Below are 4,726 nucleotides of genomic sequence, written 5' to 3'. Positions count from 1 at the left end.
TTCGGCTTTCAAGGTAAATAAATTGTTAGTCACAATGTCTAGTTACTGGGCTATAAGGAGAAGAATATTGAAAGGAGTTGAGATGGACAAACAGGAAATTGCAGATGTTGGAAACTTTAACAGTATGGAAAATTGTGCCTGTAGTTGTTGTTTTATATATATATATATATATATATATATATATATTATATATATAATTAAAATAAAATATTTTTTATGTAGATTTCCAGAATCGAGAACCAAGCCCTGAGGGAAAGCAATGCACGAGCAGGTGAGAACATGCACTCTTTCTTAAATTTTACTTTTTTGACTGTGATGTAGGTCCAAAATTACCAAATGCCTTTCATTTTGTAGCTTCGGATGGCAGCGGCTCACTTCATGAGCAGGTGAAGGAAGTGAAACAATGTTGATGACGTTTGCTCGTACTGGGCAATCAGGTACAACTTGCAAACAACACCTGTGGTTGTTGGTTTAATTCCCACTGGGGCCACCTGTACATGTAGTAGACCTAGTTGTAAATGTCATAGTTTAGTAGTTGAGGGACCAGGACTGACTGCTTTATTCTTTTATTCTGTGAACCCCTGTAGGTGCAGATCAGACCCTAATGCTGCGACGTCTTGGAGAGTTTGCCGATGTTGTGCGTAGCATGGACAACAAAATGGACACTATGCTGCAACATTTCAGTGCCAATGTGTCTTTTGGAGAGTTATCCCTGCCAGGGGGTCTGTTACTCCCCCTAGACAACCCATTTGGCGTTGCTTGACAACAGTTTGAGGCAGGATAAAGAGCTCCAGTAAGTGTGCTGATTTTGTTTATAATGCTGTAGGGTAATCTAAAAAGTAAAATTTAAGATTGTACACTGCATATTCTACAGTCTGAATCACAGCCTGTCACATTTTTATATTTATGTATGAGAAGCTTCAGAGATATGTAATTTGTAACACTTTTTTGTATTTTCAGCTTCGGTTTTTGGCAATCAAATGTGGGAGGGACCTAAAGACAACCGTGTGGCGAATGCTTTAGAGTATCTTCTCTAATCACCTTTCCATTAATACAACCTGGACGGGTTTAGGGGATAAAGCATGTTTTAGAGACATGTTCCTGAAGACCATTGTTCAAAGTAATATATATAAATATATAAATTTGTTATATATTTAAGTAGATGTGTGTGGCCTTATGACATTCACATGGAATGACAGATCTGTATTTTCTACAGGAGCCATCCGGAAGAACCCGGCAACCCAGGATGCCACTGATGAGGCGGTCCAGGTTAGCGCTATGCGTTACCTGAAAGGAGCATCTGATCGTGAAGGTGGAAAAAGACGCCGCACAGCTGAGAGGGACCCACAGCCGACCTCTTACACCTAGGCTGACTACTGACACCTGGAACCCTTTCTTTATCCTGCAGTCAGTAACATCAAGACCCCTAAAGAAGCCAGAAGTTTCAGGCTACACTCACCCAATCCACACTGTTCACTGTGGAAATTACTTTTTTTTTATTCCCTGTGACCCTGCCTTGAAGGCAGCTCCTTGGATAGATATGGGATGGCGAGGTTGTTTGTCCTTTATATAGGCGCACAAGAAATCACTGAAGATAAGCCAATTTGCGCTGCCTCATTCTGGAGGTCGGGGAAAACCGGAGAACCCATAGTCAGGCTTGTTATAATGGTCTGTTCTACTACTGTTCTATTCTTCTCCAGAGCTTTACTCTAAATTATTACCATTTATGCTATTGTTAGAAATGGCTTGTTAAATGTGATGTTATACCTCGATTTATTTGGTATCCTGCACATTCTTTGGTACCAAATATCCTCATTATTTGATATAATATTTAATGGTAATTCTTTTCATCCCAGAGCTGACCTATTTGTTATTAACAAATATTGTAAGTGTTATAATTTGCTTGTAAGGCTGTTTTTTTTTTTTTTTTTTTTTTAAAACCAAAATTTAATTGGAAACATGCAGGTTCTTTAGTAAAAATGTTTTTTGTTATTTATAGGCCTATTTAAGCTTATTTATTGTCTGTTATATTTAATTTATATTATCTTGTATCATTGACAGTTAATGTACTTTGAAATGTGGAATAAAAATGCCAAATGGGAATTTATCTGGTTTGTTCAATTATTATCCATCATAAACTGCATGTTACAAATATATGAATAATAAATAAATATATATATTATTTATTACACAATAAGCGGAGGCAGATCGTTCGAAAAAAGCGTTTGCCTCCGCCGGGCCGCCTTCTGGTATAAAGGCGGCGGAACGGCGGTTTGCCTGCGGGCCGGCGGCGGTACGAAGGCGGTAGGAAGCCGGCTGCCGCTTTTAAAAAGCGGCTGCCGCCGGCGGTGCGCCGTCAAACGTGTTTGCGATTACGCAATTCTGACGCTTCTACAGCCGCCGGATCACCGCCGGTGGTCCGCCGACTCATTGCTATCTGGGGGAGAAGAGATATACACAAAAAGAGATCTAATCGATTGGACATTGGTCAAATTTAATTATTAAAAAAATTTGCTCTATTGAATATTTTCCCTAATCATTTATTTACACAACTTGGTGGCATCAATTTTTTTCTTAGATGCAGTTTTGATATGAACAAAACACTTCTTTGATGATCTAATTTTCACAGGCAAGTCCTTTTGACACAGTGTTTGGTTTTTAAACATAACCTCTCTCTTCTTTTTTATTTGGAATAATAAGTATATTACACACACCAAAGAAAAATATTTTTTAGACATTGGTTTTGAGTCAAATATATTATTAGTTGGTCAGTTGTTGAATTCTGATGGTCAGCTTTTGAGATTCACTAAATTTAAGTGTCATATTTCTGTAAAAGAATATTGTCTTCTCATGAATTATATTTCTGCCAAAACTATATAAATATGAGCGATAGTTAATGGACCTAAATGACCTGATTAGATAAAAATACTCAAAACTCAAATTAATAAAAGAATGCTAATTATACAGACTCTTGAAATATTAGGCAGTTCAGCTGTTTGATGGTTTGTAGAAATCGAGATAGAAAATGAAAGAGCGCTTCGAATCACTGAATCATTTGTTGTGAATCATTTGTTGTGACTCGGAGAGTCTAAAGCTCCGGTTCTCTCGTCACTCGCCAGAGACTGAACTCATGTTTGAACTGATTCACGATAAAGTAGTGATGTTACGTATGACACTGAAGCGTCGATGCGCGTATCGCGCATGCGACACATTTTGAAGTGAAGCTCCGTATCGGGGTGTGTATTGGTTTCCTAGAGTCACGTGACCGATGACAAATGAAGCCTCACTTTCTGTCCAATCACGTGCGCGTTTCACTTTGTGTGTCAGAAGCTTCGAACCCCCAGATCTTACTTAACAAGTCCTTGTTGCCTCAGTCTGGTTGATGGTTTTGTGAGGAGAGTGCTGTACTTTGAAAGTTAAATAATATATTACATTTAGATAAACATTTATTTGTCACTATTTATAATTTTTTGTTTGTTGGAGTTGTGTCTTTGTATTTTGGTAAAATATTTGCCTTACTGTCATTCCTACTGTTACACAAGCACTATCACTGCCAAGTGTCATAAGCACATTTAATTACAGATGATCCTATCACACAATGTCCTTATTTTGTGTGTGTGTGTGTGTGTGTGTGTGTGTGTGTGTGTGTGTGTGTGTGTGTGTGTGTGTGTGTGTGTGTGTGTGTGTGTGTGTGTGGGGGGAGAGAGAGTAGGCCTACGTTACATCTTATTGAATCATATAAGCTCATATTATATTTTATTGACACACTTTAATGGGTAAATTAATTTATTTACTGGACACATTAAACACAAACATATAAAGCTTTTATTTGTACACATAGCATTGAAACGATGGAGTGTGTTGTGGTTGCTTCATCTGACAGAGGTTCTTCCACAGACTTCTGCCTGCTTTATTTTAAATAAGCACCAGATGGCGCTGTTCTTGACACTCTCGAAGCTTTGAATCTTTTCCCGAAACAGTCAGGGTAAAGCCTCACTGCTTCATGAGGCTTCATTTCCACATCACTACGATAAAGAGCGAAATGACCCGCTTCTTCTGTTACTCATGAGTTTATTCTGTTACTTTACTCACACAACGCTGATAAATGTTAGATAAAGCAATGCAGTGTTACATTTAATACTGCATCATTCATGCTGTGTGACTTTAATCTGTTTCTATCGCTTTAAACACAAACCTTTCTTCAACCGAATCACAACAGATGCTGGAGGGCGGCGCGGCTTGATGATGTCACACATGGAGAACAAAATAAAAGTCCTGTTCACACTCTGTTGCATCTAAAATCACCAAAGTACGAGGTACTTAGAAAAAATAACAACATCCAGAGATGAATTGTTGTAATACATTTACTAATACAATGGTGAGTTAATAATACAGTTCACATTGAGTAAAAAACTAACGCAATAACACAATGAATGTATTTTCTTTGTTTTTATATTTAATAGTCATTTGATTTATCATTTATTCATTTTGTCATTTAATCATTTTATTATTGTTATTCATTTGTCATTGTATGTTTTAATATTTTATATTACTTATTTATTTGCTATTGTTGTTTAATCTTATGATTTTGTGGTTTGAAGGGATGTTTGTCTTCATGAGTAGGAGATCAGAGAAAGTCTCCATTTCAAGGTTTTTATCGTCACAGGACGATGTTGTGAAGCAGTGATTTTCCATTCTTTAATCCCTTGGTATAACAACACTTGTT

General features: G+C 37.3%; 1 long non-coding RNA gene across 1 annotated transcript; it reads left to right on the top strand.

Annotated features, from left to right (window-relative positions):
* The first annotated feature begins 220 nt into the window (after nt 1–220).
* LOC307126134 lies at nt 221–727 on the top strand. The gene is made up of 3 exons (XR_013816460.1): nt 221–271; nt 355–437; nt 588–727. It is a non-coding gene; the product is annotated as an uncharacterized lncRNA (long non-coding RNA).
* The last annotated feature ends 3,999 nt before the right edge of the window (nt 728–4,726 follow it).

Source organism: Gobio gobio (assembly GCF_949357685.1).
Source record: "Gobio gobio genome assembly, chromosome: 5".
Taxonomy (NCBI): Eukaryota; Metazoa; Chordata; class Actinopteri; order Cypriniformes; family Gobionidae; genus Gobio; species Gobio gobio.
This window is presented reverse-complemented; position numbering and strand designations above follow the sequence as displayed.